The following is a 9,324-nucleotide window of genomic DNA, read 5'->3' as shown; positions in this document are numbered from 1 at the left end:
ACAATGGGAACGCAACAGATCCTAGCACTTGCCACAGGAGTGCTCCATTCTTAGATGTTTCTTTTGGTTTTGTTAGGGTGTGCATCCTACTCAGGAAGACGAGACGGCGGTGGCTCCCTGAAGATGGAATAAGGTTCTCCCTTCTTAGCCCCTGTTTCGGTGTTGCGCGTTGTCAGAGGGTGTGTGGAGGTGTGTCTCCGGCGGATCTCGCAGGATTTGGTTGGTGTTTGTCTTTGGTGGATCTACTCGGTTTCGGTCTTCGTTCGTTGATATTCTTGTGTCTTCATGTTTGATCCTTCCGATCTATGTGTCTCTTTATAGGTTTTGGTTGTTGTTATAGTGCGTTGGTCCTATGGGCCTTAGCACGACGACTTTCCGACTGTCTACTACATCAAGTTTTGCCTGTCTCCGGCGAGGGAGGGGCGATGATGGCAGCGCGCCTTCGGCTTCTAGTGCTCGTAGTCATCGCTAGATGGTCTACGGATCTGGATTTAGCTTTTATTATTTTTGATATTCATTGTATTACCATGATTGAAGATGAATAGATCGATGTTTTTCACAAATAAAAGGTATGAAACGAAGGGAGTAGCACATATCAATGGAATCCTCCATCAGTTGACATGCCCCAGTCTAGCACTCGGGGCTCCATAAGATTTAACTTCTAATGCTGATGAGATACAAAATGGTGATTTGGACGAGTACGAAGATGAGTTTCTTGCCGTTGCAAAGAGGAAGAGGCTGGGCCGCTGGGGAGACTTCTAGATGACAAGAAGAAGAATTCCAAGGCATCCCAAGCTATGCAACAACAGATAACAATAAGTGAAGACATAGTTGAGAGGCACTAGTAGAAAAAGGGTCAAACGTGAAGCACATTAGTGCCGGTTTGAATTCGAGCCGGCACTAATGTGTACATTAGTGCCGGTTCCAACGGCTAGCCGGGCCGCTCTCATTAGTACCGGTTTGTGACGAACCTTTAGCACCGGTTCGTGCCACGAACCGGTACTAAAGTGAGTGGTGGCAGGATGTTGTCAGTCCGGGGCCCCTCCAGCACCTTTAGTACCGGGTCGTATCACGAACCGGTACTAAAGGTCGTCCTACATAGACCCTTCGTCCACCCGAGCTCGCTCTGTTCTTCCCCTTTCCCCTCTCCTCTCTATTCTTTTCCCTCTTCCTCTCAAGCTCATCACACATTTTGCCCAAGATTTGAAGGCCCCCATCCATTCAAATGATCACAAAGGTTAGCAACTTTTTCCTTTCATCTCTCATTACTAGATTAGCTCGTGCAATGCTTTATATGGTGATTGCTTTTTGAGTTTAGTAATTTGGGAGGAATTATATATATGTGCTAGTATTTGATTTATAGGCAATTTGAGGTCAAAAATAACACTTAGTTTTGCATATGTAGGTGTGGTTTACTTAGTACCTTCTAAATCTCCGTCGTAACCACCGTCGATCGCTTGCAACGTCCCGTCGCCGGCACCACCTTGTGGTGAGCCTCTTGTTCATGAAGTTTTATATAAAAAAATGATGTTTGTGTGATTTGGATATATAGTTACTCGTATAATTATCTTACTCATACGTTGTTTGTTATGCATAGTGCCATGGTTTTGATATCCGTCCCCGTCGGCCCTCGTCCAGGTTATGATTGGGATGTGGTATATTCTCTTTTAAAACTATTCATTGCATTTCGTGTTTATGACAAATTATGCCCATCAAGTTGACATAGATATTTGTATGTAGGAGGTAGTTGAACCCGAAATTCCAACCGACCCTATTGTCAAGAGGTTAAATTTAGTTGAAAGAGAAAACGAGGATTTGAAGGAAAAATTGAAAAGAATTGAGGGGGAGAAGATGGAATTGGAGTTGCATGTTGCCGATGTCGTCGATGATCACAAGATTAAGATGGATAAAATGCGCTTGAAGATTAGAAAGATTAGAAAATATGCCATTCATAGTGAGGCTTGGTATCATTATCCTGTTGGATCAATTGTTACTTTAGTTGCGATCTTGATCGCATTTGTTGTTGCATTTAAATTCTTTAGCTAGAGGGTTATTTGTTTGTTGCATTTAAGTGTTGTATGATCTTTATGTATTGTATTAATTTGATGTTTTCGGTGCTGTGTATTGAAGATGAGCCGGTAATGGATGTACGATGACCGATGCTCTCCCGAGTTCATTAATGGCGTGCGTACTTTTCTGCTTGCGGCTGAGGCAAACAAGCGAGCGGATGGTTTTATGCATTGTCCATGTGCTGGCTGTAAGAATGGTCGCAATTACTCTACGTCAAGAACCATTCACGTCCACCTGTTTGAGTCTGGTTTCATGCCCCACTATAATGTTTGGACCAAGCATGGAGAAAGAGGGGTTATGATGGAAGACAATGAAGAAGAAGAGGACGACGACAGCTATCCTGGCCATGGGTTCCCTGAATACGATGATACAACAATGAGAGAAGAAGCTGAGCCGGTAATGCGGGAAGAAGCTGAGCCGGCAATGCGGGAAGAAGCTGAAGAAGAGGCATCAGATGAGCCCGTTGATGATCTAGGTCGGGACATTGCCGATGCAAAGAGAAACTGCGCAAGTGATTTGGAGAAGAAGAAGTTGCAGCGCATGTTAGAGGATCACAAAAAAATGTTGTACCTGAATTGCGTAGGTGACAAGAAAAAGCTGGGCACCACACTGGAATTGCTGCAATGGAAGGCAGAGAATGGTGTATCTGACAAGGGATTTGGAAAGTTGCTGGTAATGATAAAGGATATGCTTCCAAAGGACAACGAATTGCCCGAGAGTACGTACCAAGCAAAGAAGGATGTCTGCCCTCTAGGGTTAGAGGTGCAGAAGATACATGCATGCCCTAATGATTGCATCCTCTACCGCGGTGAGTATGGGGATTTGAACGCTTGCCCGGTATGCGGTGCATTGCGCTATAAGATCAGCCGCGATGACCCTGGTGATGTCGGGGGCGAGCGCCCCAGGAAGAAGATTCCTGCCAAGGTGATGTGGTATGCTCCTATAATACCACGGTTGAAACGTTTGTTCCAAAACAAAGAGCATGCCAAGGCGATGCGATGGCACAGAGAAGACCGTAAGAAAGACGGAAAGTTGAGAGTACCCGCTGACGGGTCGCAGTGGAGAAAAATCGAAAGAAAGTACGGGAAGAAGTTTGCAGATGACGCAAGGAACGTATGGTTTGGTCTAAGCACAGATGGCATTAATCCTTTTGGGGAGCAGAGCAGCAACCATAGCACCTGGCCTGTGACTCTATGTTTGTATAACCTTCCTCCTTGGTTGTGCATGAAGCGGAAGTTCATTATGATGCCAGTGCTCATCCAAGGCCCTAAGCAACCCGGCAACGACATTGATGTGTACCTAAGGCCATTAGTTGAAGAACTCTTACAACTGTGGAATGGAACAGGTGTACGTGCATGGGATGAGCACATGGGGGAAGAATTTGACCTAAAGGCGTTGCTGTTCGTGACCATCAATGATTGGCCTGCTCTCAGTAACCTTTCAGGACAGACAAACAAGGGATACCGCGCATGCATGCACTGTTTGGACGATACCGATAGTATATATTTGGCTAATTGTAAGAAGAATGTGTACCTGGGACATCGTCGATTTCTTCCGAGCAGGCATCCCGTAAGAAAGAAAGGCAAGCAGTTTAAAGGTGAGGCGGATCACCGGACGAAGCCTCGCCACCGTACTGGTGCTGATGTACATGATATGGTCAAGGATTTGAAGGTGGTCTTTGGAAAGGGTCCTGGTGGACAACCTGTTCCGAATGACGCTGACGGACGCGCACCCATGTGGAAGAAGAAATCTATATTTTGGGACCTGTCCTATTGGAAAGACCTAGAGGTCCGCTCCGCAATCAACGTGATGCACGTGACGAAGAATCTTTGTGTGACCCTGCTTGGCTTCTTGGGCGTGTATGGGAAGACAAAAGATACACATGAGGCACGGGAGGACCAGCAACGTATGCACAGAAAAGACGGCATACATCAGGGTCATGCAAGCTACGCTCTTACCAAAGAAGAGAAGGAAATCTTCTTTGAATGCCTGCTTAGTATTAAGGTACCGTCTAGCTTCTCGTCGAATATAAAGGGAATAATAAACATGGCAGAGAAAAAGTTCCAGAACCTAAAGTCTCATGACTGCCATGTGATTATGACGCAACTGCTTCCGGTTGCATTGAGGGGGCTTCTACCGAAAAACGTTCGATTAGTCATTGTGAAGCTATGTGCATTTATCAATGCAATCTCTCAGAAGATAATCGATCCAGAAATCATACCAAGGATAGGTGCAATGTCTTGTTAGTTTTGAGTTGGTGTTCCCACCATCCTTCTTCAACATCATGACACACGTCCTAGTTCACCTATGCGAAGAGATTAACGTTTTGGGTCCTGTATTTCTACACAATATGTTCCCCTTTAAGAGGTTCATGGGAGTCTTAAAAAAATATGTTCATAACCGTGCTAGGCCAGAAGGAAGCATCTCCAAGGGCCATGAAAATGAGGAGGTCATTGAGTTTTGTATTGACTTTATTCCTGACCTTAAGCTGATTGGTGTTCCTGAATCGCGGCATAAGGGCAGACTGGATGGAAAAGGCACGCTAGGAGGGGAACAAATAATATGTATGGACGGACATTCTCTCACTGAAGCACACTACACAGTTCTATAGAATTCCGCCTTGGTGGCTCCGTATATGGATGAACACAAGAATTTGCTACGCTACAAACACCCGGAGCGGTCTGATGACTGGATTACACGTGAACAAACCAGGAGTTTCGCCAGCTGGTTGCAGACACGTACCATGCATGACACCTCTATTGAAGATGACCTGTACTTGCTGTCCCAGTTACCATCTTCGAATATAATGACTTTAAAAGGGTACGAGATAAATGGTAATACATTTTACACGATCGCCCAAGATAAGCAGAGCACCAACCAAAACAGTGGTGTTCGCTTTGATGCAGAAACCAAGACAGGAAAGGAAACATATTATGGTTATATACATGACATATGGGAACTTGACTATCGACGTGGTTTGAAGGTCCCTTTGTTTCGGTGCAAATGGGTCAATATGACATGAGGCAGGGTAACGGAAGACCCGCAGTACGGAATGACAACAGTGGATCTCAACAATCTTGCGTATGCAGACGAACCATTCGCCCTAGCCAATGATGTAGCACAGGTTTTCTATGTGAAGGACATGTCTACCAAGCCAAGAAAAAGAAAAGATAAGGAAGCGAATGCATCGTACGATGAGCCAAAGCGGCACATAGTTCTTTCTGGGAAGAGAAATATCATGGGAGTGGATGACAAGACAGACATGTCAGAAGATTATGAAAAGTTTGATGAAATTGCTCCATTCACAGTGAATATTGACCCGAGCATCCCGTTAAATGATGAAGATTTTCCATGGTTACGGCGCAAAGGGACACACGCGAAGAAAAAGTTTCACACCCAAAGATATGGGATGTGATCGGCTTCACTATCATCACTTTCTTCTATGTTTCACACCCAGGAGGGAATCTCTGTAATAGTTAGGGTAGTTATGTGTTTTGGCATTTGAAACGCGAAGAAATTTTATGTGCAAACAAATTCTTTCATGCCTTCACTGATTTTTAAAGTTAAGTTATTCACAAACTAGTGATTCACACTAATTTCAAATAATTCAAAATTTAAACTATTCAAATTTGAAAACTACGGGCACTAACAGAAAGTTTGTAATTTTTTGTACCTAAAGCAAAAATATTCACAAAGAAACTCTAAATACACAAAAAAAACTAAAAAATAAATAAAGCAAAAAAATAAAAAAAATCCCGCCTACTGGGCCAGAGCGGCCTGCATACGACTAGAAACCCAACTTGTTGTTGGGCCAGGATGCAGGCCCGCAAAGGCCCAGTAGGCCCACAGGGCAGCACAGAACATGTAGGCCCAGTAGGCCTGCTTTGGAGAGGAGCTCGAGAGAGCTACCGCACGGGGGTTTATAAACCAGTGCGGACGCTCCTCGGCTAGCGAGGTGGGACTAAACTTGCCGCAGAGCACCTTGCCAGCGCACCCCCTTTAGTACCGGGTGGTGGCTCCAACCGGTACTAAAGGCCCCCCCTTTAGTACCGGTTGGAGCCACCACCCGGTACTAAAGGGTGTGCGGTTCCCGCCGCTTGGCCTGGCCAAAACAGGCCTTTAGTATCGGTTGGTGGCTCCAACCGGTACTAAAGGTCCATCCTATATAACTAAACACTTCAAAAATTTCAGTTTCTCATCTCACTAGTAGAAAACGGAGCTTTAGGGCCGGTTCGTAAGGGCCTTCAGTGCCGGTTCCATAACCGGCACTAAAGGGTGGGCACTAAAGCCCCCCCCCCCTTTAGTACCGGTTCGGCACGAACCGGCGCTAAAGTGCCACCACGTGGCGTGAGCTCGCGCCCTGGTATGGGGGACCTTTAGTACCGGTTGGTGTTACCAACTGGTACTAAAGGTTTTTTTTTGAAATTTTTGGGAAAAAAATTTGATTTTTTTATTTTTAATTTTTTTGAATTATTTGATGATTTAGTCTCTAATCACCTCTCTTAACTGCCCAAGTGTGGATCACTCATTCCAAATCATCTAACTTCCCGACTGGTCACCCATCCCTCTCACTACTCCAGCCCGAGCACGCTTAACTTTCGGGTTCTATTCTCCTTCGTTTCCGAGTCTGCACTTGTTGTTTTCCTAACAATAGTAAGATGTCAATCCTATTAACCCTCAGGAGTTTAGCTTGAGCATGAAGTCACACATTTCACCGTTTGAGTTTGAAACTATTATTCTAAAAAACAGTAATTATTTAGTAACGCTAATATTTCTTGAATAAGTTTGACCATAGTTTGACCACAGTTTGACCATAGTTTGACCAGATTTGACCAAAATTCAAAAAATTGAAATAATTATTTAGTAACACTAATATTGTTGAATAATTATGTAGTAACATTAATACTTTTTGAATAAGTAGTTTGACCAGATTTAACCAAATTTTTTTAAACAAACTGAAATTTGACCATATCTTTTTTCCTTTTGGAATTTGAGGATTCTAAAAAATTCCAAACAGGTCGTAGGCGGTCTCCATCGGATGCGGATTTTCGTGCTGAAATTTTTGATATATTATACTTTTTTTCCGACATCGTATGCAAAAGTTATAGCCGTTTTACATTTTCCCTACACTTTTTGCAAAACATGTCCAAATTGTAGTTTTTAAATTTTCCTAACTAGTAGATGTAGTAATATAACTACCTCTCGAAGGATTTTATTTTTTGAAGTTTTTATCATTTTCTTTTGATTTTTTCAGAACTGAAATGGCGACACACGGGGGGGTAGAGTTTGAAAATTGCCCTATAGTGTCGGTTTGCGTCACAAACCGGTACTATAGGTCAGACCCCTTTAGTACCGGTTCATGGCACGAACCGGTACTAAAGGTGATCGTGGGGCCCCGGCCTGACGCCAGCCTGCCACCGGTACTAAGATGTTTTGAATGTCATGGACCATATGAGATGTTCCAGGAGTTGAAGTTAATATTTCAAGCAAATACCCGAGTTGAGAGATATGAAGTCTCCAACAAGTTCTATAGCTAAAAAGATGGAGGAGAATAGCTCAAGCAGTGAGCATGTGCTCAGATTGTCTGGGTACTACAATCGCTTGAATCAAGTGGGAATTAATCTTCCAGATAAGATAGTGATTGATAGAATTCTCTAGTCACCATCACCAAGTTAGTAGAACTTCATGATGAACTATGATATGCAAGGGATAACGGAAACGATTCCCAAGCTCTTCGTAATGCTGAAATCAACGAAGGTAGAAATCAAGAAACATATCAAGTGTTGATGGTAGACAAGACCACTAGTTTCAAGAAAAGGGCAAAGGGAAGAAGGGGAACTTCAAGAAGAACGGCAAGCAAGTTGCTGCTCAAGTGAAGAAGCCCAAGTCTGGTCCTAAGCCTGAGACTAAGTGCTTCTACTGCAAAGGGACTGGTCACTGGAAGCGGAACTGCCCCAAGTTTTGGCGGAGAAGAAGGATGGCAAAGTGAACAAAGGTATATTTGATATAAAGATTATTGATGTGTATTTTACTAGTGTTCGTAGCAACCCCTCGGTATTTGATACTGGTTCAGTTGCTAAGAGTAGTAACTCGAAATGGGAGTTGCAGAATGAACAGAGACTATTTAAGGGTGAAGTGACGATGTGTGTTGGAAGTGGTTCCAAGATTGATATGATCATCATCGCACACTCCCTATACTTTCGGGATTAGTGTTGAACCTAAATAAGTGTTATTTGGTGTTTGCATTGAGGATGAATATGATTTGATCATGTTTATTGCAATACGGTTATTCATTTAAGTAAGAGAATAAATTGTTGTTCTGTTTACATGAATAAAACTTTATATGATTACACACCCAATGAAAATGGTTCGTTGGATCTCGACCGTAGTGATACACATATTCATAATATTGAAACCAAAAGATGCAAAGTTAATAATGATAGTGCAACTTATTTGTGGTACTGCCGTTTAGGTCATATTGGTGTAAAGCGCATGAAGAAACTCCATGTTGATGGACTTTTGGAATCACTTGATTATGAATCACTTGATGCTTGCGAACCATGCCTCATGGGCAAGATGACTAAGAATCCGTTCTCCGGAACAATGGAGCGAGCAACTGACTAATTGGAAATAATACATACTGATGTATGCGGTCCGATGAGTGTTAAGGCTCACAGCAAGTACCGTTATTTTCTGACCTTCACAGATGATTTGAGCAGATATGGGTATATCTACTTAATGAAACACAAGTCTGAAACATTTGAAAAGTTCAAAGAATTTCAGAGTGAAGTGGAGAATCATCGTAACAAGAAAATAAAAGTTTCTACGATATGATCGCAGAGGTAAAATATTTGAGTTAAGAGTTTGGCCTTTAGTTAAAACAATGTGAAATAGTTTCTGCTTCTTCTCCTCTGCCCCGTCGCCCGCCGCCCCCGTCTCCATATCCCTCGTCGCCGCCCCCGCCGCCGCCTCGTCCCCGTCGTCCCCGTCCCCGTCATCGCCGCCCCGTCCCTGTCCCCGTCGTCGCCGCGCCCGTCGCCGTCCCCGTCGCCGCCCCCCGTCGCCTCTCGCCTCGCCGGTGAGCTCACACACACATATACATACATTTTTTAGTTTTTTAGTTATAGAAATAGTTATAAAAATGTTAGAAATTTTTCTTTTTTTAGTTATAGAAATAGTTAGTTATATAGCATTGTTAGAAATGTTATAGAAAAGTTAGAATTGTTAGGATTTTTTCTGTTTTTTAGTTATAGA

The sequence above is a fragment of the Triticum aestivum genome, chromosome 7A (genome assembly GCF_018294505.1).
Source record: "Triticum aestivum cultivar Chinese Spring chromosome 7A, IWGSC CS RefSeq v2.1, whole genome shotgun sequence".
NCBI lineage: Eukaryota > Viridiplantae > Streptophyta > Magnoliopsida > Poales > Poaceae > Triticum > Triticum aestivum.
Note: the sequence above shows the minus strand (reverse complement) of the source record.